This window comes from Pseudopodoces humilis, chromosome 6 (genome assembly GCF_049639895.1).
Source record: "Pseudopodoces humilis isolate 2021_Gansu_Grassland_sample_001 chromosome 6, ASM4963989v1, whole genome shotgun sequence".
Lineage (NCBI taxonomy): Eukaryota > Metazoa > Chordata > Aves > Passeriformes > Paridae > Pseudopodoces > Pseudopodoces humilis.
In genome coordinates, this window is record NC_142205.1 from 69,632,448 (window position 1) to 69,660,254 (window position 27,807).

The 27,807-nt window shown below is 40.9% G+C and overlaps 1 long non-coding RNA gene across 3 annotated transcripts in view; it reads left to right on the forward strand.

Annotated features, from left to right (window-relative positions):
• LOC148184235 (uncharacterized) overlaps positions 1-27,807 on the forward strand; it is a 65,485-nt gene that overhangs the window by 15,039 nt on the left and 22,639 nt on the right. For 2 of the 3 annotated variants that reach the window (XR_015772747.1, XR_015772749.1), the window contains exon 4: positions 21,920-22,043. The exons of the other annotated variant lie outside the window; for it this stretch is intronic. This is a non-coding gene — a long non-coding RNA (uncharacterized LOC148184235). The remainder of the gene's footprint in view (positions 1-21,919; positions 22,044-27,807) is intronic. 3 annotated transcript variants of the gene reach the window in all.

The following is a 27,807-nucleotide window of genomic DNA, read 5'->3' on the forward strand; positions in this document are numbered from 1 at the left end:
TTCCTTGGGGATTGGATGGACGTTTTTTTGGGAGGTGAGGTGTAAGGGTAAGAGAAAAGCCAAGATGACCCTAAAGGTGACTCATTATGACAAAACTAAATTGTTTCTACTTGGTTAATTTTCTGTTGGAATTTTTTGTTTCTGATACTTGTTGGGTTTGGAATGTTTGCAATGTCAATGCTTAGAGGTTGAGTAGAGATGTTATTACACCTGAGATGTAAGATCTCATTTTAATGGATGACTTATTTTAAGCTTTACAGTTATTAGCAGAGATTACTCTATTAGTTAAAAGCCAAAGTACAGCTCTTGCTTTTCTATATGGCAGCTCTGAGTTTCTGATCCGATACTAGACATGTAATTTTATTGATCAGGTTTATTTCTTTGTATTCACCCAAAACAGGTTTCTGAATGGGAAAATAATTGTGCAGAAGTGTTATATTCTTTATTTCTACAATCACTACTATCTAGCATGTTCAGTTTTGGCCAGCTTCAGTCTGCAACAAGAATTCAGTTCATAGTGACAGAGGTCACTGTTTCATTTACAAATATTACTTGTGTTGGTAAAAGGAGAGGCAAGTGTTAGCTCTTGTTTGGAAAAGTAGCCTGGTGAACATCACAGATCTAGGTGATTGCATCACAGAATGCATGCCCTGTGTGTGGTGTACTGTGTTTTATTATTGGTTAGTTTGGGGAAAAAGGGAAGAGCTTTATGTGTAATCTATTAAATATCATATGTGAGAAATTGCTGTCTGATCCCAGATGGAAATACTAAAAGATGCCTTATTTTCCCTTTCTTCTGGTTTGGTCAACTTCTGAGCTGTGGTCCTTAATTTAAGGTCCAGAAATTTTTCTTACTATTGCAGAGTTACTATAAAACCAGTGTGTAGGTCAAGCTATTAGGAAATTATAGGTGCACTTGGATTCCAAGCACCAACAGTAATGTGCAGGATAGTGAAAAAAAATTATGCATTTTGCATTCTGAAGTCCTGGTTGTTTCCAAAGGGTCCACACTGAAACAACAAATAGATCCCTTCTGAAAGCTCAGTCAGGCATGCACCGGGAACTGCTGTCACAGCAAGAAGAGCCTAATTTGAACAGCCTGAGTAGCACAATTACTCACAGCATTGCAGCAGCCTCGAGGTCATTCCTCAAGGTCTCACAGCACCATTTGGTGTAGTTGGGCTTTTTCTTCCGAGGAATTCTGATGTGTATGCAAGCTCTTCTGTATGAATAGTATTTGGAAAATTTATTAGTTTTCAGAAAAACTGCACAGAAAATGGAATTCTTCCTTGGGGGGTGTGTATCAGTGCTTCCAGTGCAGAGAGGCTGGCTGTGGGAATGAGGAGGAACAGTGGTTTTAAACTGGTACGAGAATAGTTTGAGGTGGGATATGAGGAGTAATTTCATTATTATGAAGGTGATGAGACAGGTTGCCTAGACAAGCTGTCAATGCCCCATTCCTGCAAGCGTTCAAGGCCGCGTTGGATGGGGCTTGGGGCAGCCTGATCTAGTGAAAGATGTCCCTGCACGTGACAGAGGGCTGGAAGGAGATGGGCTTTAGGGGTCCCTTCCAACCTGAATCACTCTGTGACTCCCAAGGACCTCAAGTTATTCTATCCAGCCTCTGGGCTGCCTTTCTGCAATTGGATTTTCTCTATTCTAATTATAAGCTTTGCCATGGCGTGTCGTGTGAGGTACGTGTGAGATCGTGATTAATGCGTAATTTATATCTATCAGTGACAATCAGTGACATAATTGCATTTAATTATTTCTGCAATTACTTGGTATTAAGGACTTACGGTGTCGCAAGGTAACAATTAAATGGAAGTTGTGCTCCCTGTAATTAAATAGCCAGTATTACACTATTAAGTAGAACTTGAACCCTAAAAAAGAAGCATTTCTTCTTGACTATGTTTTTGTATCTTAGCAAAGCAGTATCTGGGTTGTGGGAGTGTCTGAAAAATGCAGATGAGAGCAATAACTCATTAGTTTTCCTAAATAACTATTCACTTTGAAAGAAACAAATGTATGATGCTTGTTGTCATTTCAGTTTTCAGCAAAAGATGTTATTTGAGGAATAAGCATACTTAATTGACATTTAGAATACATGAAAGGTTGATTATGATCAAGTTGTTGGTATACAAAATAATTGATCAATGTCAACTTTTAAAAGAATTTCTTAATTACTTTCAATGTTTTTGGTCATATTTCATAGATGTCTTGCTCATGGCATCATTGTAATAATGGCAGCTACAGCTCTTCCTGTCTCCTGAAATTATGCTTTCATTGCAAAGCTAATACTGCTGTACACTGCTGTGGAAACTTTATTTGTATAACTCCCAATCCTTGTGGGGATGTCCAACTGAAAGTTTGTGTCCTGTGAAACTGAGAAGTGGCATCTTCTCAGCTTTTATTGCTGTTAAACACATAATGCCCTGATGTGCAGGTGATAAGTGATGGCCTGTGTTGTGTACATTCTGTTCTGGCAGTAGAGGAAGCAAGTAAAAGAGGCCCGAAGAACTTGATGCGCTGTTAGTGCTCCACAGAAAACGTGCGTTAGCTACATTTTTAAAATCCAATCTGTTCCAGCCTAACTCAGATGGAACAGAGGCTGCTGAGGAATAGGAGTTAGCATTGTATTTAAAAATAACAGCTTGTCATTTTTACTCCTTTGCCCTCTTGGGTAGGAAAATGACTCTCATTCTAAAAGGGGTGTGTTGGCAATATTCTATACACAAGTACTTCTCTGTGTACACATAATAGTAGAGATAACAATACATTGTATAGAACATGGGATGTAGGTTCTAAACGGAAGCTAAGATGGGAATGAAGATGGAAAAAATTCTATTTCTATAAGGAAAAGCATAATCTTCTAGGCATTACACATGTAAAAACAGACAGCCATAGATAAAATTACTTAATATTTATTGCTTGAATTGATAAGTTACGTGAGCTGTAATGGAAGAATGAGTTCTTCTGACTCAAATTCAATCCAAGCTAATTAATGGTCTCTTCCTAATTGTGTAGAGGCCATAGCAACCGTTGAAACTGTGCAAGTGTCTTCTGGCAACAACGCCATTATACCATGAGCTTGTACTGAACCCAGCTCTGGTGTGCTCAGCATCAGCTCAGAATTCATAGCCAGAATCTCAGCCTGTTGCTGAGATTATCCTGAGATTGGACTCCCCTGTGTAATGGGGAGTTGAATGTCCTTAACTGTAACCACAGCTCATGATGATTTGTCGATGCTGTTTTTAACTGTGCACTTAAAAATGGTCAGAACCCAAGAACTGTTCCTCTGGGTTCATGGTCAGTGAAGAGGAAACAGGAATCCCCAGAAAAAACTTGTATAGTGAATGGCTCTGAAAAAGACAACCCACAGATACAAGTGGGAAAAGAAAGCTGCATGTTTTTCCCTAGAGAAATTGGTATTATTTAGGGGTACCTGAGGTAGGCTTTCTGGTGTGTGGCTTTTCTGGCACAAGTGCTGTCATTCTAATCTGATTTGACAAACAGATTTCTAATCAGTCATATCTCAGTAGATGGTCTTTTTTCCCCTGTTATTCATGTTGTTACTTTGACCAGCATAGTCCAAAAATAGCTTATTAGCTGGAGAACTGTTATGTATAGAATGTTGTATTTACTCCCTGGAACTTGCAGAATCTATTTTTTACAACACTGCTTATGAATATGTTTCAGATTACTGATACAAAATCAGTTGGTCTTTTTTTTCCCTGTTGTGTTTATCACCAGCACATGATTATGAAAGAAGAATTTCGTGGAGCATGGCATGTCAGCAGTACTGCTTTATTAGGAATAAAAATGTGTCAAGCTCTGAATAACGTGAATTAAATAGGAGATGAATTCTGCAAGATGCTGGTCCATCCTGATACTCCCTGATGCAGTTCTCTTAATGTCTAATCATTTGAGTGATGCTTGTGATTCAAGCACTAAGTATAGGCTGGGATTTTGGTTTCTGCTCCTTAGATGATGATGGGAACATCTGAGTAACAGGAGGTGCTGGTAGAACAGGATAATATTTCTTCATTCCTCCACCCTGCCACCCCTCAAGTGCTCCTCCCCAAAAAGAAATCCTCAAAATCTATGTCAAGCATTGGAGGCAGGGGGTGAGGCTATGGAAACTGTACTACTGACTAACCCTGGAGTATGTTTCTACAAATCCTGCTGGGTATCCTTGGGGCTGGCCTTCTTGTGTCCTTTGGGAGTAAATACTCACTGGAAGTCAGAGTTGTTCCGTGCATCAAAGCTGGTTTGTAGCCATGGGGATACAGGAAGAGCTGAGCACTCCTTGTTTCACTGCTTTGTGGAAAGCACCTTCTCCAAAGCAGCTTTTGTATTTCAGAGAAGGTGGTGCCTCTCTCTACCGCAGTTGTATTTTGAAACAGAGAAATATTCACAGAAAAAAATGTTTGCACTTGTGTGCGAACTTTGTTTCAGCAATGTTTTTGAATACTCCAGGGGAGACAAAAGAATTAATAAGCAACCTAATTTACATTAGGAAATATCATAAAACCCATTAATGACGGAAGCAGCCTAAAATCTCTTGTATTTTCTTTTTTTGCTGGGCTTTTTGTTGCACAAAAGGTGCAACATATCCAAGGTCCTAAATGATGAATGTAATTGGTTTCTTTAGTTTTAACATTTTCACCCTTGAATTCAGGTGGGGAAAAAAGGCAAAAGGCTCTGAGCTTCCTTGAGAAGCTCCAAAGCTAAGAGGGGAAAAACAAATAAGTGCGCTCCTATTTTGGTTAAATCCACCCCATGTTAGGATTTCCAGCAGGGCAAATTTGCTCTAGGTAGTTGATTTCAGTGCAATTTTTGAGACTTGTGTGTGATGAGTGTTGAGGCTCCTTTGTGTGGCAGGGTTAATTCACCTCTCCAGAAGTTCAAGATTAAAAACCCGTGCTAAGTGCAAGTAGCCTAGAACAAAGTGCTTTGGTTCTGTGCTGGATTTTTTTTTTTGTCTGACAACAAAGAAACACATTCATTTTATGGAATGCGTTTCTCTCACAGTTCTGGAAAAGCTCATTGTTTATTCATGAAGGAAGGTCAGTAAGGCCTGGTTAATCCAAGCACTTATTTCTAATTTATTTCCTGAAAGGGATGACTCTTGCCTTATCAAATAGGAAGATGCAGAGGGAAAATGTGTGCAGCCTACAGAAGGGAAAGCAAATGGGAAATGACGAGTGGGTATGCGCTTAGAGGAATTTTAACTATCAGAGCAGGTTGTATTTTCTTTTCCTTTTTGGTCACTGACAGCAATACTATTGGCATTTGAGTTTTCTTAAAGGATGATGGGTCAAGAGGTAAAAATGATGCATCAGAGGCAATTTGGGAGAGCTGGTTCTAAACCTCTTCTCGGGAAATGTGATCCCGAGGTTCCACGAAGCTGCATCCTTTTAATAAGTGAGACACAGTGATTGCCCTGTGGAGGGGGAAGAGGTGTATGGAGGAGATGCCATGGCACACTGCAGTTTGCTGTTTCCTGAGCTGTGACTCTGATGGATGCACACATTACCTTTGGATTTGTCCCTGATGTAATTTATGTGGCAACTGACTTGGCCTTTTTTTAACGAGTTGCTTCTTACCTTGTGCGTTGCCCTTAAAAAATTAAAAAGCCTATTAGGTAGTTTAAATAATTCAATTAGAAAAAAACTGAAGGGACAAAATTATTTCTCGTTCTAAAAATAAAACAACAAACTAAAGCAAATTTTGGCTCCCCAGCATTTCATCCTGACAAGGTTTTAGTACACAGTGATAAAATTTTCCATTCTCAATTATTAAAATGCAGTTAAGCAGCAATTCACAAGCATTGCAGAACACCATCCACTGCTAATAACTTGTTTATAAGAGGATGTGTTAAGGCTTCAAGGTTAATGGAAATGTAGCCAATAAATGCTGATTTATTTGATTGTATTTTTTTAAGGCAGCAGTGGAGCAGTTTTCTTATTGACATTGTTAGTGCAGCTGCCTCTGTTTTGATTTGGAGTTATTGTTCAGTGTAGCTGAGAGAGTGAACTGAGACACTGACAGTGTGGGAGCGTGCTCAGACAGAGATATCAAGTGAGCTATTTGAGCAGCTTATCAATTGTTAATTGTCTACTGATCCTTAAACCAGATACCTAAACTGAAAAGACCACTTTCAGCAACAGATGCAAATTATATGGATCCTGTAGGTGTGCAGGCCGCACAACATAAGTGGGGTGCTTAATTTTTTATTACGTATTGTAGCTTTCATATGTGGGCAGTTCTAGCATGGGCCTCCAAACCTAGAGCTGCTCTGAATTCATTTGTAATGAGAAGGTAACACCTGAACTGAAGCTGGATTGACAGCTGCGCGTTGACCAGTTGTCCATATATATATTTATTTGGATTTCCCATGTCAAATACACTTGCTCTAAAATTGGCCAGGAGTTGGGGACCTTATATGTCTTCTCCATGAACTGGGAACTTTAGGTGCATTTTCAACCGTGTTGTTATTAATGCTTCAAAGCAACACAGTGTTGCTGATGGTTACCAGTAATGGGGCTGAGGTTTTTTGGTGAAGGAGTTATTTGAATTAAACATGATACAGATGATGTATTTCATGTTCAATCTCCTCAGAACATCATCTATTTGCTTTCAGTGCTATGGGATAGAGTGTCTGTGTTAGGAGTCGGTTGTGCTGAGTTGGAGCAGTCCTTGATTTATGTCCCTGCATGCTTTCCACAGCTATTGTGTGTGCCAGAGGAGAGAAGCACTCCTGAGAACAAGTTACGTGATTTTTTAATTTTTTTTCCGTGACAGAATAGTTTCCCCAGAAGGAGCCAGTATGACTTTATATATTGAATAGAAATGTACTTATTCGGCAACTTGTACGTCAGATTTTTTTGACAGAACTGTGACAGTTGGGGAGAAGAAAGGGGATGAAGAGAACAGCAGCTTGAAGGCTATGATCTGTCAAGCCACTGGAGTTGTCAGAATCAGTCTCAGACATCAATGACTGGGCCCTTTTCTACCCTTGCAAGTAATTCCCTTGCTGCAAAGGCTGCTGGTGAAGGTGAAGACATCAAAATAAACATCTTCTCTATTTTTTCCTTTTCCATTCTCACAAATGATCCCTTAATCCAAGTTAAGAAGCCTGGCTCTGGAGCTCCACTGTCCCACAGTAGTTACTCTTTACTCTGAGCCCTTGGTTTGGTGTTGGTGTGCTCTTTGCATTACACAGATTAATCTGGGAGCACAATATTAGATCTGCCATTCTTCTGCATGCAGCATTGCTTTTTGTCACAGCACACGTTGCTCTGCACTGGTCACCTGACTAAAGTCTGCCTTTCTTCAGGGTACTTTAAAAGTCTAAACAAATAAATAAGGAAGGACTATGCCCTGATGAACAATTTCTTGGACAAAATAGCAGTGTAACTGGAATTGGAGTGATTTTCTTTTTGTTGGTTTGGAGCTTTTGTGGAATGATTTTTCATGTTGGGTAGCTGATTGGTTTTTTGGCATGTGTGATTTGGAATTCTTTGACAGTTTGTTTAGGATTCTTTTTGAGCAGTCTTGGATGAAACGCTTGCAGTGCATCTCCCACAGCCCTTGTGATCTGCTTTTTTTGAGCTTTAGTTATAGGTGAATTTATTACTTGGAAAGTTAGGAGCTGACATCCATTAACTCCAGCTTTGTGTTGATAACATTTTTCAGAGATCAGTACTATTCTCTATCCTACATAGTGTCATAAATTCTATTATCTGCTTTTCCGTTACATAGTTGTGTGTTGAACTGAAATCCGAAAGTCTTCTCTAATGTGTGATGTTTAAGTGCCTGAGATTGCAAATGCCAGCTTCATCTTTGTCTTCCACATTGCCTTTTCCATTGCTGCATAATGAATTGACCTATTTTCTTACTTTTTCCTTTGATACAATAAATCCACAAGTTCCTTCTTGGAGACAAAACTCAAAAGGTTAATTAGGAACTTCATTTCTGTCCATATATTTGAAGACAGAATGTTTAGCTGGTAAGGGGTAGTTGCATTTCTGCTTCAGTTTGCATATTGTCTTACAGAATCAGCTGTATTTTAGCTTGGCTGAAAACATTTTTGAGTCCTTTGAGTATAGCCCAAAACTCAGCCAAGATTTTCTCCTGGCTGCGGTGTCATTCATTTGATGGTGCTGAGGAGAGAGTGCAGAAGCAGCGCGAGCTACAACTGTCCTGTTCCTGGTTAGCTGAGATTCCATGCACCCAGGAAACTTCCCTGTGGGGTACCCAGTGATGTCTTGGTTTGCTTTATCACCTTGGCCACAACTTGGGGCTTGATGTCCCAAACAAAGCTTTTTTTATCAACTGCTTCTGTCTGTGCATCTTTTCCTGGTTTATCACTCTGTAGTTCCTGTCTTTAGTCAGTACGTGCCTTTGCAGCTCTTTTCCAATGACTGGAGAGCTCCTGCTGCTTTATAGAGTATATAAAATGAGATAAGCCCTCTTTGTCTGGCTCATTGCTGTTTGCATCTTCAGTCATAAGTGGGACCTTCAATATCAAACATCATCTGCACTGCAAGCAAGATGGAGTAGGTATAGAATACACTACATTTGGTTTTCTTGGGTTTCAGTGAAAAGTAGCAGTCAACACCTAATACATCCTTTCTTTAGTGTCAGCTTTCCAAACTTAGTCTATGCAGAATGCACTATCCCCTCTGAGGTTTTTGCATTATCTCTGCTCATTAGAATATTGACTTTTTTGCCTCACTGTAATAGGTAAATATGTGCCACAAATTCAGATTTTAAAGTAAGCAGAAATCTTTCACAAGCCTCAAACTTATGTCTCTGTCATTTGCAGTAGTTTCAAGAGCCCCTTAAAATAAGGCTGTCGCTTTTTCTTACCAACAAAAGCTGGGAAACTGGCACTTATCCTTCTTCAAAAGAAACAATCTGCTAATTGCCTTCCCTTCTCCTTTGATCTTCTTGACCAGTTTTTCTTAACATTACAGGACTTGTGTGAATTCAGATATGAAAGGCAGTGTCTTATAATCGGTCTTAATGCTCTGCATAATTCTTGCTCCCCAAAGAAACCAGTTCATAGCTCAGCTGAGCAAATGTGTTTAAAAACATGATCTGGGTCATCTAAACAATAAAGCAGCTGGAAGTGAGCCTCTAGTTTTCCTTCAAAAGCAACATTTAGGAAGTTGAAACAGACTGCAGCCTGTGAATTGGGGTATGAGAGCTTTTTAGCTGTGCTATCCTGTTCTGATTGTATCCTCAGTAGCGAGGATATGGGCTGTCCATGGGCTCCACTCAGATGCTGTCGACCCTCCTTGCTTTAGCAGCACAGAGGGAGTCACAGAGTTGCTGACAGATGGATTTCCTATTGCTCATCTGAGCTCAAGAGACACTGAACCAACAGAATCAACATCTCAGGGCTATCTTGCTGCGAAAAGCTGTATCTTCCAGAATGACACCTTTGTCCTTCAGTGTTCATTCAATGCTTTTGGAAAATGGTAGCTGAGCATGAAAATAACACAAAGATCCAAGCTCTCCACAGAAGGGGAAAAACAGATTGAACATAAAATGATACAGTATTGTTTTCATCATTTATTATTTTCTTTTTCCTTTCAAACTTACCGTTCTGACATTTTATTGACGTGGCTGTGTTGTTGTTTGCATCGCATGTTCTGCTTGCTGTGTTGTGTATGAAATTTAAAGCTGTGTGTGAGCAGGTCCCTTCCCTACAGCAACTGCAGCAATACACAATCCAGTTCAGGTGTCATTCATCACTACAAATAAAAGCATAACAGCTTACATCGCAGAAGCTGATCCCCTTAAACCCCTTACTGGTCTGAGCCCATGCCTTGAATTTCACCTACAGCTGCTTTTCAGATGAGTTTGATTGAAAGCCTTTTCATTTGCAACCCACAGCAAATCCCGCATTACAGATGCCAACTTAAATACAGGAAGAAAAAGAAGCCAACCAAGTATTTAATGGAAGCACTTTGTTACAGGTGCAGGCAGTTCTGGGATACAAGTTTTGCAGTACAGTGAGAGGTGACACTGCTATGTGGTGCTTTTTTAGGAACACAGTGCAGGTTTGACAGGTAGCCAGGTGTTTAGGACGATTCCTGAGCGACAGGCAATGAATGTGTATAACACAGTGGAGCACAAGTGGATGCAACTTCCTTTGTGGATGACAATCATCTGTCTGTCAGTCAGCTGTGGGGCGTAAGCGCAATAGCAGTTCCTGCTACATGGGTACTGCTGAGGGAGAGGTAGCAATGACATTCTTGTGTGCTGGTGTCATCTGTGTGCTTCGTGTATGAAATCAGTGCCGTAAGAAACCCTTGAGCTGGTCTCCAAGTGGGATTGACCAGTTTGTTATAAATGGGAAAAGGAGCACTGCTGAGATGGGATCAGTAATGTAGATCAGTGAGGTATGTACCTAACCCTGCAGATGGACCAACTTGTTGTGTTGTTCCCCTACACCAAGCATTTTCTTGTTAGTTGTTAAAAACAGTGGGACTCATCTCCAAAAAGAGTTCTGGTCTTATAGCTCCTTTCTTTGCAATCCTTTAATGCACTAAAAATTGTGGAATACATAGGATACTGTAATTAAAATAAACTTATTTATTGATAGTATTTACCAAAGCAATTTGAAGTAGTTGGACATATCCCAACTAGTGGAATTACTGCATCCCTTCTGCTGTGAGCACTAGTACAGCTTTGTGGCACTGGGTAGCTTTTTTTCACTACTACAGTCTGCATTTGCTTGCTGTTCTTTTCCTAATGGGATTCAGTCTGTAAATCAGGTTTGAAGCAGTGGAGTTAATGCAAGGAGGACAGAAGTGTTATTTACTTGAGGCATCAGTCACACAAGTTGAGTTACTTAAGTAGATATTGCTGTAGTGCATCCTTCTTTCTCATGTGTATCCATGAGAGGCAGTAAAAATTGTGACCTGAGATTAAATTATTGCTTTACACTTACACTGTATTATGTTGCTAATGGGCACCAAGTTGTGAGTGTGATGTGTATGACTGAAGCCAAATTTCTATGTTGAAATGAGCCAATGGAAAAGATGAGATGCTGGTATTTATTGCTGCTGTTCTGCTCTCTTAGGGTAGCACATCTTTTAAGTTTCCCAGCCAATAGCTACTTTCACTTTAACGGGCAGAGGTTAAATTTAGGCTGTATCTGAGTTCAAGGACTAGCTAACGCAAATGTATTTTTCTTATTTCTTGAAGAGCTATATGATAACCTTGAGGTTCCCCTTCCTTATTTTATTACACTGCCTTGGGACACTTCTTTTGCTATGTATCCATACATTCCTGTGTATCCCCTAAGTAATTTTACAGAATTCTAAGCCACTGTCAGATGGACCAGTGTGGCTTATGTGGTTCTATGGCTGGATTTTTTAAATTTCTTTTTTTCTGCAGTGAGGCATAATAAGAGTTTGGCTCTAGTAATTAGGCTACCAAACTTCTGTGGTTGTCTTGCATTTTATCTGGCTTGCTTGCAAAATGTATTTGGCACAGGTGAAGGTGCACAGCTGATGTTGTTCTCCAGCTGTGAGTGCAGACAAAAACAGGTTTGAACTTGTAGTCAAGTAGGCTCACTGTTACCATGTTATGGAGTTTTTGATACCTAGTAAAAGGAAAAAAGAATCAAGACGATGGTAACTGGTTCTGTTTGCAGAGTAATTTTCAGGAAAGGCTATGCTGTTTGTGGTTTCTCCAGGAGAAGTCAGTGGTGTAGAAATGGGGTAACTCCAACTGATGATATAACTTTGGCGTGAATTAGTTCACCTCTCCTGGCTGGTTCCTGTGCTCTTACTAGGGTTAATTTTCTTTAAGATTATCAACATTTAGTTCAAGATGAAACTGTATATTACAGTAGGCTTCCCGATGCTCTTTTGCCCTAGGAAGTGCAATAGACACATGTATCATGTGACCTGCTGTTTTCATAATGCAAATATTGGGGAAAAGGCTTCCAGAGGCCAATGGGGAAGGACAAACAAAATTCAGCTTGCAAAATGAAAGGGGCTGTGAATTTTATAGATCATTGATGGCTTTGATTTGATTTGACAGAGCAGGAAATTAAATTTGAACCTGTTCTGAGTGTTGCTGAGGAGGGGAAGCTAAGTGGTAACCAGAGTGATGGTTGGGATGCTCTTAATGTGGGGACTGACCTCTGCTGTGGCTGTCAGAACAGTTCTCACTCATTTCCCATTGGAAACAGTTTAAGGACACCTTCTTTTAGTCTGCTGAGCCCTACCTTGGAAACACCTGCAAATGGAGAATCCTCTATGCCTGGGACAGAAGGGGCAGGGCCTCACTGAGAGCAGCCAGTTCAGGAGGTAGTTTTCATTATAAAGTGGGAAGAACAGGAGGAGATGAATAGCTTTGGTAGGCAGGCAAACTGCTTGGTGCTTCCCATCTCAGGGTAGATGATACCTGGTCAGGATGGTCCCAAAGCAGCAGGGGTGCCTAAAGATAAAAAGGCTGACAGGTTTGCTTATAAAGAAATACTGAGTTGATTGAAAGAGGAGTTGGAGGCACTTTCACAGACACTTGGCTTTAAAATTCATGGGGATCTGAGACTTCTCATAATGAGCATTTCTTTCTTCATGGAATGATGTCTCATTATCCAAAAGCACTTGTGTGTGGTGGATGTGGGCTGCTTTCAGACTTGCCAACTAGTTCAAGAACTTCAGCTTGCCTCTGGAGAGCAAAGGTGCAACGGTACAGCTGTGGTTCTGTAGGACTGTAGGTGCACTTAAAAGTCATTCAGAAAGAAGTTATGAAAGTACTTGTGTTCTGGTGAAATAGTTTTTTTTTTTTTTAATTCACGATAGCACAATCACACTTGTAGAGAGAAAGAACCCAGTTAAAAGATACATCAGGTATTGTTAAAAATGCACAAGCACAAGGAATGCAAGAAATTGTCTGTGAAATGTTGTCAGGTAAAGTGTGTGAGAATCAGGGTGGTGGTTTTTTAAAGAATGAGTAGTGTGCATTTATTTTGTTCTTCAGGAACAATGAAAGAAGTGTGTTAAAGAGTATTTTAGACATGTTGATGAATTTTGTGAATTTGGTCTGAAATCAAGCATTGATGTGTCTGGTTACTGTCACCTGTAATGTTATATCCACTGCAAACCTGTGGCAGATTCTGGGTCTCCTCCATACCCCCCTGCCATTCTGTGCTGTCACTGGGCAGTGTTCCCTGCTGCCTGGCAGTTTATTGCCCAAAATAACTTCTGCAACTTGCAATTCTTCCCTCGTACTTTAATATGTCGGTTAGATTTATATTTTTAGGGATGTTCACCAAAGCAATGCCAACTCCTATTTCCAACATCAGCACTGAGAAATGCACTTATGGGTGCTGCTTGCAGTAGAACAGGAAATGTGAGTCTTTAATGAGGAGAGGCAAAGCCTTCCAGTTCCATGTCAGGTGGCTCTTCCTTTGGTTTGGGCTTGTGCCAGGAAGGCTGCTTGATCACTTCAGTGAATGCTGTAACTTAAGCTCCTTTTCAGTTCCACATCAGTCAAACATTAAATGTTTTGACTGTCTTTTTGCCTTCCTTGTGCTTTGCTGTTGAAAAATGGTCTGTTGTGTTTTCTCTCCACTGCTGGTTTATACTGTTCAGCACAAGTTTGTTTTCAAAAGAATGAGTAGTTTAATAAAATTGTTTTCTCAAGCTATGTGTAACTAAATTCTGTTATCTTCAGGATGGTGCAGGTGTTCTGTGGAGCAAGACAAATGCAATAAGTATATGAAAAATCTAAATATTTTTGCCCTGAATCATGTTATCACAAATATATATTGATCCCAAGTATTAATTATAGGAGAAAGTGATAGTGCCATCTGTTGTTATAACCGCTTTGCATCCTAAAATCCTGTCTTGGAGCATGTTACAGTATTTTTGTCTCTTGAGTTTGAACTGGGATTTTTCCGTGCTTTTCAGGAATTGTAACAATATGATTTTTACTGTGATAGGTAGGCAACTTGATAAAGGGAGATCAGGAAAGTATACCCTGCTTTGTGAAAGTGCAAATATACAATGTTGAGAATCAGTGAAAAAATTAAAAGCTTTACTACCTCTGTTCTGGAAAGTATGGATTTGACATTTGATAGTGGAGTAGTTTAATGGACAAGTACACAAATATATGTTGAACTTGACAGTTTTTTTTTTTTCTGTGTGGATGTAAAAGTGCCCAAGTAAAGACTTGGAGAGTTAGGAAGTTAAATTCTGCTGAGACTGGGTGCTGTATTCACCACACCTAGAGCTGCAGTCACCAAGAAACCCTTTCCTGCAACTGGATACCCTGATAGGCAGAGGTGATTGTGGCACTGATTGTTTCTGGAACAGAGATCCCCTGGAATCAGTTTCTGCCTGTAAACGAAGACTCTGCTGTGCCTTATGATACAAGGGAGCAAAATGAACTTCACTGCTCTATTATTCATCTTTGGCTTTGTAAAACATTCCCTTAGCAAGTTTGTGGCAGTAATACATGTTTGCTCTCAGGTTTGTACCTGCTCTGCTCTCTCGTTAGTATACTGAAGAAAGTGATTCCAAGAAAATGCGGGAGTTGATGGGGAAAAGCAAAAAAGAACTTGAAAGGGCTGTGATATTCCCCTGTTTTAATTAGTGTTGTTCCTTTTCTTACTGATAAATTGGCACAATTTTCATTGGGAAACCAGTGCCAAAAGCTTTCCCTTCCAAATGGGGAGACAACAAGACAGTTAGGGAGTGAGCCTGTCCCAGGGATTTGTCATTGTTTCTGAGAGGGTTTTATTGCACAAGGTTTAACTAAGGAAAGGTTTCTCTATAGGGTGTGTCACAGCATGCAATGGGTGACACTTGATGATTGTTCTTGCTGCTCCTGTCCTGCCTGCAGCTCTGGTGCTGTTCCCTACAGGCCTGTGTGCTGGGACATTCCAAATCCCAACTAATCCAATAACGAGTCAAGTTCCTGAATTTACAAGGTTCAAGATTTGTCTGGTTTAACTATCTGACGACTTCCTGTTCTAAAGTTGGTACACTGACCAGAAAGTAATCTTCCTTAAAATGATGGGGCTCCTCCAAACACTTGCCATTGCAGCACAGTAATTGTATCCCACTGTGGCTTCACCCAACAAAACTAGTAGGAATAATCAACTCGGAATGTTAGCAATTCCAAGTATGAATGAAGTTCTGTATTTTCACTGTGGCTGAAGTTTACCATTGAAATACATGGAGGGATTTTTTTTTTTCTTCTGAGATTTGTGTTTGTATCAATATATATGTTTGATCTACAGTAGTTTGATGTTCTTGGAAGAGATTTTATAGCATTTGGGAGGTTATCCTGCGCCTTTGCTCCTGACACATGAATGACAAGTGGGGACAGGAAGAACTGAAAATTAGATGAAGAATTATGTCCAGTAAACTCAGATGCTAAGAAATAAGGAGCATTGGCCACATCCACAACTTAGGCATGCACTTAAGCATAGCTGGAAACTCAGTTTTTGATGCTATCTGGTGAAACATTAGAGTGTAGGATATAGAACCTCTTGAGTTACTTTGATTGCCTTTCAACTGAAGACCATTTTATTAAAAAGAAACCAGAAAATGGTGTAGTGGCTTGGGCCAACATAAGCAATGCTGCAAGGCATTGCCTAGGACACGAGAACGAAACCTGTAAGTCAGGAGAGTGGAGTAGTGGATGAAGTTAGTGCAGGGCTGATCTTTACACTGTCACTGACAGTTTTGGCTTTATGCAGTCATCACCTGTAAACGTATATACACCATTTTATACATAGATTTTTAACTACCAAACGAATTGGAATTGTTCCTCTGAGCAGAATGTGGCTCTTTTGTGTCCCTGTATTACCACCCTCCATGGTGTTGCGTTACACTAGTGTATCCCGTTGAACTTGCTGGAATGCATTATGCAAATCTGCGACCGCTCCTTGTGTATCAGCAGAGAGATCTCAGAAACGCAAGAGCTGCTGATGGAGGTCAGAGCAGTCGAGCAGTGCCACGGTGAGAGCAGGGTGTGGAGAACACGGGGCCTGGGCAGCTGGGCCTACCCTTAGCAATGCAGAACAACTCAAGTGAGCTGCTTCTAATGGTCTGAACAGCAGGTGGCAGTGACCAAAAGAGGGAACGCTCTCCAAGACTGAGAATGGTGAAGAGAATATTGTAGTGCACATTGGCGAGGGCATGTGTGGCTGGGGAAAGTGAACCAGTGCTTGGTATGGACAGATGGGCGAGTCTCAATTCTTCTGTTCGTAGTGCTGTACCCAAGCTCATTTGGTGCCTGATTGTGCATGTGTGTCACAGCTAGGGATGTGGCAGCTGGGTGTTTTTAGAAGCCACAGATTCATTTGCTGTTAGGTGAATATGGCTTCTGATTGAGACATGAGCCTATTGAGGGGTGACGTGTCGCTTATCACAGGATATCACACTTACCACACTAAAGGTGCCAGATATTCCAGTAGTGTCTGAATACTCTGGCTGGGACAAGTCAAACCTTGTGGTTGCTGTTGCTGCAGCATGTGAGTGTTTAGACTTGATTGTAATGAAACCCTGTTGTGGAGTTGCACTTGCTGCCCTCATTGATGTCACGGTGAGAGAATCTGCAAAGGAGGGTTCTGTGTCATGCACCTCCACACAGACCTGTGCCTGTCATGTGGGGTGTGAAATCACATCCCAGCATGGGGGCCTGCTTGGATTCCCAACCTGGAAGTGGGATAAGAGTGCAAGATTGCCCCTCCTGTTCCTGAGCAGTGAGCCAAGTTCTTGATACTCTATGGCACAGGTCATGCCAGCTGGGGTATGGAAGCTATGGCATTTGTCACTGATAACTCATCAACTTTGCAACAAGAATTTGGGGTCATTTCTTAGCTACTGTGTACACTGGAAAGATGATGAAAAGCCCCTATGATGCAGGAGTAAGTTGTATAAAAATGAGTTACATGTATGCTCCTTAAGCCTTGTGTGTCATTTGCTTGATTTTTAATTTTTGTGGAACACTAGTTAAGCCCTAAGAAGCACTGATTTAAGAATGCCCCCAAGTTTGTTAGCTACTCGAATTTAAGAGGAGTAACAGCCTTGGGTTATGTGAGTATGGCCTGCTCCAGCCATAAGCCATTCCCAAGGAGAATGTAGCTCATGATGAGCTTGTTCATTGCTCAGCTTGAAATCCTTCTTGCAGCATGTTTCGTTCGCAGAGATTTTTGCGAAATTTCAAGTACAGTGCCAGAATCGATGATTAGGAAACTCCAGAAATTCATATGTCTTAAGTTGGTGCGTCAAAACCAGTGTGGAGGTGACAAAACGTTGGAAAGGGATAAATGCTTATCAGTTGGCAAGGATGCAGCTAAATTGTATTCACACACTTAGACCAAGCAAAAATGTAGGGCAGCTTTCAATATCCTGTAATTGCATTGTCAGTTTGAGCCTTCAGAGCTGCCTCGGATCCTGAGCAAGGTGCTGCGTTCAGCGAAGAGATTTGTTGCGATTTCTGTTGTTCCCAGCTCATTAACTCTGATCAGCAATTGCGACAAGTCGCTGATTCACACTCCCGGTGGTGCTTGGCCAAAGCCTATGTGAGCAGGGGGAGTCGAAGGCAAAGGCGGTGATAGCACTTGATGCCCGCTGTGGATCAGATATTGTCACTTGCAGCAGCAGTCGGGGCTGCTGCGCCAAGAGAGAGGGTGCCTGGGCTTGTGAAAAAATCACTCTGGAAAATTCACTGCTGGAATCACTTTTGCTTTAGGGATGTTCCTCTGCGCGGGTCACTGAGCAGCCATAGTGCCAAGGAGACCCTGCCCGCTCAGAACGAGGGTGGTATGCTTTGTGTTCCTGGGGTAGCCTAAGCGCTCTGGAGTATGCAAATCCTGCTGGGATGTAAATGAAGTGCTTGGGAGCAATCATTGATTTTCTGTTGTGTGTTATCTATTTCCACCCGTTCTGGAGAAGGTTTATTGCGTAAAGGACAACTCGGTGGCATTTGCATTGCGCTCCTGTCCTGTTTCTGCAGAAAGCATTTCCTTGAGCACAAAGCAGCGTTTGCACTTAATGTAACATGACAGGAATCGTCCGTGCTGGGTTCGTGGAATAAACAGCTCCGAGGTCCCATGGCACGTTCGGCTCTGCACAGCTTGCAGGGTTGCCACAGAATCTGAACAGTCACGTGTGGTTCTAGTTCTGGAAGTTGGTTAGTGTTCTCAGTAACGTAATTATCTGATGAAATACCTTTGGGGAAAGGTGTTGAAATTATTCTTGCTGTGAAGTGGGTTTATATTTCTGCAGAAAACTCCAGTCTTTGAGTTTAGGCTCCCATGACCTATTTGAGACTGTGACCTGCCCACTGTGCATGTACAGAAATGATTCGCTTTTCTGTTTGTGCTTCCGTGCCACGTATGACTCTGCCCCTAGAAAAAAACAAGTGGGTCCTGAATATGTTGGGGGTTCCAGCCAGGATCTCCAGTAACATCGGGCTGACCGCCATTGGCATTTCCAGACTCAGGTGCGCATATACACACACACACAGAGGCTTTTACTGGGATGCTTGTCGTTCTTCTGCAGCTTATTGCAGTAGGTTGCAGATGATGCTGACTCTCAGAAGTTTGAAGAATGTCCTAGCAGCACACATTCCCTCCCAGCCCAGTGGGAGTGGGCTTGTAGAGGAATGTACGTGGACCTCCCCTGCTGCCTTACCCTCCAAAGAATGCACAATGCCTGTGTTGGAGACAATTTGCATAATTGGGCAGTTTTGCTTTTATGAAGGGAGTGATTTTTCTCTTCAACACTTGATAGTTTCCTTTGAGACCATGAACATATATATGCTCTTTGGTATCTTGACAGAGTTATTGATCTGTAAGTCAGAAGTGTTGGGCAGTGTTTTCTGGTGCAGTTCAAAATGCCCTTTAGTAGCTTTAGTTGCCAGAAACAGCTGCCTATTGCTGCAAGTATGCTGAAGGTATTTGTTTTCACTTGGAAATAAAAAAGGAGAAAGAAAAAAAAGTATTGACTGTAGTTGTAGAAGGGAAGCTCAATGCTATTCAGTAGTAACCATTTGGGAAAGGTTTCTTCTGATTACTAAAACAAATGTTAAATACTGGTGGAGGTTGAGCTAATTGTTTAGTTCCACCATACAAAAAAAAAAAAAGAGTGGGTGTCCTGGAAAACAACTCTCTGCCAGTGTCCAGAGCAGAGCAAATGAACTCAAAAAAATGTGTGTAGGCCACATGGTCATCTGAGGATTTGTTTTGATTTTCTTAGTCCTTCTATGTTGTTTTGTTGTCTGCATAATGTGATAAGTTTTTCTTCTGTCAGCAGGATGGAATATTCTGAACCACCGATTTAATGAAGATTTTTATTAGATTCCACTTGCTTCTCAAAGATTAGGGAATTAAGAAATGGAGTGATAAGCACAGCAAGGGAGCTGAAATGGATAAATGATGGGGGGAGAGGCAGAGGGGAAGATGTAAATATTTCTGTCAATTTCCCTGGGACAATCCTAATCTCGGCAGTCTGTGCGTATCCAGTCCTGCATCAAGTGCAAAGGACGCCTGCCTCTGCACCCCTCACTATGGCAAGGTAGAGCAGTTTGTGTCTGCAGCTGCACACTTGCTGCATTGCTGGGAATAACCTTTGCTGTCACCCTGGCTGGGTGATGTGGAGCTGCTGGTGTCTGTCCTCTGCTTTCTTTCATGAGCCTGCTTACCAAGTTTATTACTTATGTCCCTTGGCTGAGGTTGCCTTATGTGCCTTAAAAAAGCCACATGGAATAGGGGCAGAAAGAAGAAATATTTGATGTTTATCTTTTTAGAGACCCTGAGTGGTGACACTAAGGATCCAGTAGTGTCACACTAAATTATGGTTTTTGTTCTGTTATTCATATTCTGATGCCCTCCTGCATTTTCAAACAAAGGCCAAGGCTTAAGTAGCATCAATTCTGTCTGGGTTCTTAGCTGACTTTAAACTAATTACTATGGGAACAAATGCAATATGAAAATCAAGTATTTGTTCTGATCTTTAGCATCTTGTGTCACTTAGCTCATCAGTCAGTAAGATCATCAGCTGGTTCTGCTGCTTCATGAAAAGAAAACATGCAAGTTGCATAGCGAGCCCCTTGTTAAAACACATATTAAGAAAATAAGTACAAGTGTGCTGACACAAGAGCAAACAGTGGGTTGCAGTAAAACACCAGTTTGTCATTTGACATGCTGTTTCTCCTGATTGAGAAGTCAGTTTTACTGCAAACACTTCTGGAAAGTGATTGAAGTAGGGAGTTGCTGAATCATGTCCAGCTATAATCCATGATAAACATCCACACAAGAATTAAAATCCTCACATAGTAGTATTGATGAATTCAAGCTTTTAATTTCTTTTTTTACAGGCTGCAACCTGCAGCGTTATGGGTGGCTCTTGAAAGAGGTTAGGGTGTATCAGCCTTTGTCCACAGGGGCACTCTGTGGCAAACCCCTACGTTCCTGTTCCCAGCCCACCCAGATCACACAGCTGCCTGCAAGTGTTGCTTCTTGCATTATCTTGCATGTCTGGAGAGCTGTTCATTTGTTTGTTTTGCCCAGCACAGAATAAATTATGAGGTCAGATTACAACACCAAGTCAGGATGCTCTCAGGGTGTGCATCCAGCATCCCTAATCTGCAAGCCCTCCCAAATTCCCTTATCTAAATGGTGTCATGGAAAAGGAATGACATGCCTCAAAAATGTCGTTAAGTGACCAAAACAAATTACCACGTGTTTAATGTTATGTGTGTTATTGACTAAGAGACCTTCCGGCACACATTTAACCTGGCTGTTTTTTCCTTTTGGAAGAAAGCTGCCGGAAGTGCCTGAAATGGGTACGTGCACCATGGGCGTGCTCAGGTGATGCAGACTAACAAGTCACGAGTGAGGTATCAGAAGATTTCGGGTGTTTGTAGATGTCAGAGCAGAAGACCATGTGTCATGAAGCAGCCTGTGGAAACGGGGACAGCTCTGTGTCCACCCATGAGTAAAGGTTGCTTTATGTACATGTGGGAGAAAGGTAGAAGGACCCAATGCAACAACATGATCCAAGTAGGTGTTACAAAATGGGTAATAAATCATCCCAAAAGCATTATTATGTAGGAGGAAAGGTTCTGGCCTGCAGCTATGTGTCAGAGAAAAGTCATTGCTGAACCCACCACTGGCGAGGGCAGATTAGATCCTAAACTGCTGATGAAAAATCATGAGAACATGAGGAAGCTGTTTTTATCTTCTGTTTGCCTTTTCATATACTTAAGTGCTTATTTTGAATACCTTTTCGAGTATTTCCAGAAAGAAGAATGTTATGTCTGTCATATTAATCCCTAGTGACACTATTGAATATATGTCACATTACACAGTACTGAAGAATAGGCTTGAGCAGAAACCTCAGACATCTGTGGATTTGGTTGAAGTATAACTGTGCCTTATATGTGAGAATTGTCTCAAACACACAGGCATTCCTGAGACTTGACTTGTGCAGTTATAACAAAAATTGTGTTGATTTAGCAGCTTTATCACTTTTTCTCCTTACTGATTTCACAGTGAAGAAATAAACATAGTAATCTTTGTGTTTCTTTAATACATAAATGTAAAATTTCCCAGATTATCTGGGTCAATGGGTATAATTATACCATTCTAAGCATGGGATAAATTCTGGACTAAAAAGAATATTTATATTCCTGCAAAAACCAGTCTTTTCCTTACCGTAACTTCTGTGCAGGCTTTTAAGTAATGAAGTTTTCATTGGCCAGTTTATCAGAACTGTTTAAATGCTTGACATGTGTAAGCCAGTGTTTCAGAGCATATAAAATCCAGTTTCAGTGCCATTAAAATCCATATATAAAATCCAAGTTCTCACCTGTAATTAATGGGAAATCGCTTGTAATTGTACTATGTCTCTATTGGTTTTTACAGCACTCTTGTGCAATCTTATTACTCGGGTTACTCATCAAGATCTGGATTCAGCTGCCCTGCCCTGATTTCATTTTTCAGTTCTGACATGGGATGGCTCCTTTTACAGCTCCCTGTGAACAGCCAGGTATGTTTGAGTTCTTGCTGAGTAGGCTTGTGTGGTACTAAGTATACATTCTGGTATTTACCAAGTCACAAATGTCAACATCACAAATACTCTACGCCCCCGTGCTACGGAAAAAAAAATGGTCCTTTGTGAGGAGAGCTGGTTCTGTCTTACCATCTGTTTCTTGGAATGTTTTAGGTATTCTGTAATTCAGAAATAATTGAGCAAGTCCAAATAGTTGAGGATAACAAAAGACTTCTAGTAAACTTAAGTTTTGTTCTTAGAAGTAGTAGGGATAATTAACTTCAAAGGAATATAGAATGAGGTTCTGGCTCCTTTGTAAGCTGGTTAGGTAAGAGAGGTGTGTCTTTGAGGTTAGCTCTGAGTGCAAGTGAAGCTCTCATGAGAGCCCATGTGAAAAATGGACCAGAATTCTTTGTCAGAGTTCCTTTTAGGTAGCAACTGAATATGCTGGACAGTTAAAAGAGGTTTCTTAGTATTCATTTAGAGTAAGGAACTCCCAATTATCTGTTGTTACAGAATTTTGTAACTCAGAGCCAGCCAGTTAGAGAAACTTGTTGCACACTGAGCATAAAACATGGCCTTCACACACTGCAGCATTTACAGGCTCTAATCTTTCAACCTATCAATGCTATCATGTGAATAATTGTGCTTTTACAGGCCCCAGTCAATATTTGGTGTGTTTGTTTTATAAACCCTTGTATATTTACTCTTTCATTTGAATATACATTGGTGCACTTGTCAGTACAACAGCTGCAGGAAAACACAGGTCAGGTAATTGTCCAGATTGATCTGCAAGTTAACCAGACAGCAAAGACAAGGGAAAGAAATCTCGAATGAATGATGTGAAAACAATCCTGCCTTTTGTTTCTGGAATGGTTTTTGTGCTGTGGTGCTATTCTTTAGGGGGTTCCACAAATAGGGAGCGAAGAACTGTCGTCACAGGTAAACTGGACTAAGGCTCTGGGAGAGGTATTGTAGTGAGGATGCAATGCAGATTTGAGTCCTCGTGGACATTCTCATTAAGGTATTTGGCATTTTAGACTATACTGAACTCACTTGTAGCAACTATTCTTAGGACTCTAATCTTCTAGTGTAACAGTGGAGGAGATTTTAGTAACTGAATAGAGAAGGAAACAAGGTTGGGAAATAGTTTCTATTACTTGAATAACATTTTAGCCCTTTCAGTCCTCCGTTAAATAGTTTATGTATCCCTTGAAAGTAAAAAGCTGTGAGAATCTGGTAGTTATCTGCTTAAAAAAATAAAATCAAGCTCTTTGTACTAACATTCTTTGACATCCAGTCAACAACATTTCATTAACATCTCTTGAGCTGGGGCTGTGTTTTGTAAAGTAATCAGAAGCCAAGGTTGTCATTTATGTGGCAGTGACGCCCACAAGTCACCCCTGGACCCCGGTGTGCGGGCTCCTGTACCCAGGTGGCCTGGTCCCTGCCTTCAGATACCTCCCAGCTAATTGCCAGTGATGCACTGGAGGTGGGGAGGGTGAGATGGAGGATAAGGGTAATTGGCAGCATCATCAGGCTGGGTTACCCTGGTGCCAAGCCTGCAATTATCAGAGCTGTTGGCAAACACAGGCCCAGCCAGGTCTGTCCCACCACCCACCAAGCAGGGCCCAGCACAAAGGCTGACCGAGGAAGAGTTCATTGCTGTTTCTCAAGTGGATGTCAGGGAAGAGATCCCATATCATGACTCCTGGGTCAAGTCATGTGTACTGCTGAACAGGAGCTCTGATGGCAGCTCAGAAGTGGCACTCGGAGGTCTCCAGTGGGACTCCTGCCATGCAGCTGTGAGAGAGGCAAATCTTTGACTGAGGAAGGAAGGGCGCCTTGAGGTTAGAACTTCAATTAGAACTCCAGAGAATTGGGGTGGAAAATGCTACTTTAAATTAGTACTGTTCAGGAATGTCCATACACATAAAGCTTTTCTTTCCCACATTTAATTTCTTTCTCCTCATCTTGTTGGATCTATGACCTTTTTAAATCAGCAGACCTAAGTTAATGGAGCTGCGTTTATAATAATTATTCTGTTCCACTTATTTCTACTTAGTTAGGGGAAGTGGTCTACAGCAAAGCCTAGGAAGTTGAAAGGAAGGCTGCTGCAGCCTGCCCATGGTACTGTTCTAGCTCTTGTGCTTTAGTGGCAGAAAGGACATTCGTCATTTGCTGATAGCCAAGTGCCGTTATCTGATGATATCTTTGAGGCATTTCCCATATTCTGCTTTACAGTCTTAATTGGGAGAATAAATTTCCCTACTTCACACATTACCCCTTGTCTTTGCTGCATGTACTCTTGAGTAGTCTTGATGAAATTAATTCAGAAGAACTTCCATTTTAACGTGGTTTTTTCCTCCCTCAGTAGATGTAAGGTGGCATCACAATCTATGTTAAGGTTCTGAGGCACCCTGGCTCTGAGCTGTGCTCTCAGGCTGATACAAGCAGAGGCTGCTTTGCGCTGTCATTGCTGAAAATGAAGGTGTGTGGCAGAGCTAGAAATCGCCTTTCACTGTTGAAGCTGCATTAACTCCTCCGTGTTAGTGGTAACTGCTAGTTTGGGACGTGCCTGTGCCAGTCACTGCCACCGAATTCTTAGAGCCGGGCACAGATTCCAATGCAGTGCGAGCAGCTGTTTGGGTGAACGCAGGGAGAGGTGGTGTTTGAGGTATTTAGAGACTCCAAGCTGCAGGTGCCGATGCCACTCGGCAGCAGGGAACCTACAGTACCCAAGTTGGGGCGTTTACAGCTCGTGGAGGACCTCTAGAGAGCAAAAGCGGTAATTGTTCATTCCTGACTGCCCGGTGTTCCTGCAGCAGGCAGAGCAGCGTCCCTGGCACAAATCCATAGGTGCTCGAAGGCTTTGTATTTACATAAGAGTTGAGTCTTCTTGTGTACACCCGAGTTTTACAGCTCACGCTTCACACGAACTTCCAATTTATTTTCTATTTATGGAAGTGTCTGACCACCTAGATAATTATTTTCCTTGATGTAGTGGTTATTCCAAGAGTTTGGATGCTAGGTGACCTACACTGGTGTTTGAAATTCACCTTCATATATGACTAAAATGCACTCTCTTGTCAGTAAATACCTGAAGCTGGTCAAGTTGCAACTCATATTAGCCATTCTCATCTAAGTGCAGGTGTCATTTAATAGCATGCCAGTTCTTCTTGCAGCTGTGGGGTTTAGGAGGGATTCATGTGCGCAGAATGTCCAGGAGTAGGAACTGCTCCCTTGCACGCAGGATCAGGCATGTTTATACTGAAGTTCTCAGTCTTTAACACACCTATTTCAACTCCTTCATTTTACAGCAGTGGCACTGGTTACATGTATATGCTTTTTTTTGCCTTTTTCTTTTTTTAATTATTATTCTGCCTTTTTTTCCCTTATTCTCATTCATGATGAATGAAAATATACTTTCAGCTGAACTGATTCCAGATAGGGAGAATATTTACCAGAGTTCCTCACTAGCAGTGTTCTGTTTAACCAGGCAGCTGTAATATCTGTTTCCTGTATTTGGGCTGGGGTGCATTTATTCTGAGAAATGAGCACTTGCTTGATGAGCTCCTGAATAAAAATTGCTTGTGCTAGTACTTGGAGTTTGAGATAAACAAATTAAACAGTAAACTGTTTTAAATTATAAGGAGTTTACAGAAGTCTTTGACACGGTAAGTTAATTTCTCAAATAGGTTGACATTACTTGAATTTCTGAGACATCGGAGAACCATCACTTACTATCCTATAAAATTATGGCCTTCAAATCCAGAAAAAAATTCACCAAAGGCCCTTACTAGGAAAAATCTGTTTTCTTTAACAACACCTGCTTGAAATATCAGTTGAGTATGTTTGTGCTGAGAGGTGCCAAAAGTAGATTGACTGTTCTTTGAATATAGTCAAGTTAGCAACAGGACCACAGCATTTCAGTACTTTTTTGTCATGATTGTAAATTCAGAATTAGCCTGTTTACTTGTCTTGAGTCAAATTAATCCAAATATTCAGAGTGCATGTGATCAAAAAAGGCTGCTAGAAACAAATAAAAGAAACTCAAAGAAAGCTTTGTTTCGTTCCCTTGTGCCAAGACTATAAATTGATTAGAAATTGTTGGCTTTCCCATAATCAGTACATCCTTGGGGAAAATGTCTCAATAAAGAACTGTAGATTTTATTGACACTTAGTAGGATATTTTGTGAGGAACCCTCATATCTTTTGACACCTTTCAAGCATTACTTCAATAAAATGAGGTTCTATTGGAAAGGCTGCAGGGGTTTTCATATCTATGCTAACATTTTGGAACTGTCTCTGGAGCTGTGTGTAATTCTTTCTAAGTGAAAAGAGCCAAATTAATTCATCTTGGAAGGAAAAGAATTGTTTCAAGAATTATTTTATATTTGAATGGTTTATAATTAGTCTGTCCCATTATTTGTGTACTTCTATAGCTCTTCCACCTGAAGATGTCAGTGTTCAACAGTTATTGAGCCAAACCCTACCAAAACAGATGATTAAAAGCTAAAAATTATTGTCAGAATAAGTACCTAATACTCCTGTAGCAGGATGTTGCCATTAAAGAAATCTGCTGTTTTCAAGTGAGTCTTCTTTGATTGCACTTCTTTACATGCTTTTCATGATTATTTAATTTCCTGTAGATTTGAGTTCAGCTCTAGGAAGCAGAACTGAGGCTATTTTGCATTTGTAATCATCTTTGATAATCTGAAATAATACAAAAGCTAAAGAAGGGAAGGCTAATGAGCAAATATGAGTAGCTGCTATCACTTATTTTGTGAAAAGCAGTCAGGTTCTAGCAGAAAATCAGCTGCCAACCACCTTGTCCCTTTGCTAGGACTTGTCATGTTAGAGTTGAGCAGGTGTGTTGATGGGAAAATGGGAGAGCAAAGACAACCCAGGTTTCCCTCCTTTAATTCCTTTATTTCAAGGGAAATTCAATTAAATCTAGTGATTTAGTGAAGAGACCTAGTCAAGACTTGATGTCGGTCTGTGCAGCAGCTCCTTCTGACCAAGTCCATCATCCAGCCTGCAGGTCTCAAGGAGAGATGAAACATCGAGGTGAGCATGAGCTTTCATGGCATTGGCAAAGCTGAACATCACAGGTGAGAAAGTTTATGCAAAATCTCAGAGGGACTCCCACCTTCCCCGTCAAAATTCACAGAGCCAATTTATTCTCGTTTCTTATTTATTCATAAGAAATGAGCAGAGTTGGGTGTTTTTCCTTTCTGCCGCTCCGGGTGCACTTGCAGAGACTGCCCACAAGGCGGCACTCGGGCAACACGGATAGAGGCAAGGTGTCGTTACCGTCCTGGAGAATTGGAGCTTTTTAAATGGAATGTTAATTGAGAAATAGTCGTGTTTGTAGATAAATACAATTTCTTCATTAATCAATTTTTTACAGTTTTTTTTTACAAAAAGTTGTTTTAAAATTTCTTCATTAATATTTTTTTTTCTGTTAGCTATATCAACTCATGTCATGATCAGCTTTATAAAATACTCTTACCGCTACTCCCTTTAGTAGCTGAGGGATTAAGAAAAATGCTGAACTCTGTGGAAGACCCTCAGAATACTTGTATTAGAAGATTATTATATTTTTACCTGTATCTGAACTGGCTGGCTGCTTTGTTCTCTGAACTATGATGAAACTTTGTTAATACAAAATTCCATGTCTTGAATAGTTTTAAATTTCCTAATTTCCAGCCTAAACTTATCAAGGATCAGTTTATGATTATTTTTGTCTGCGTCTGCA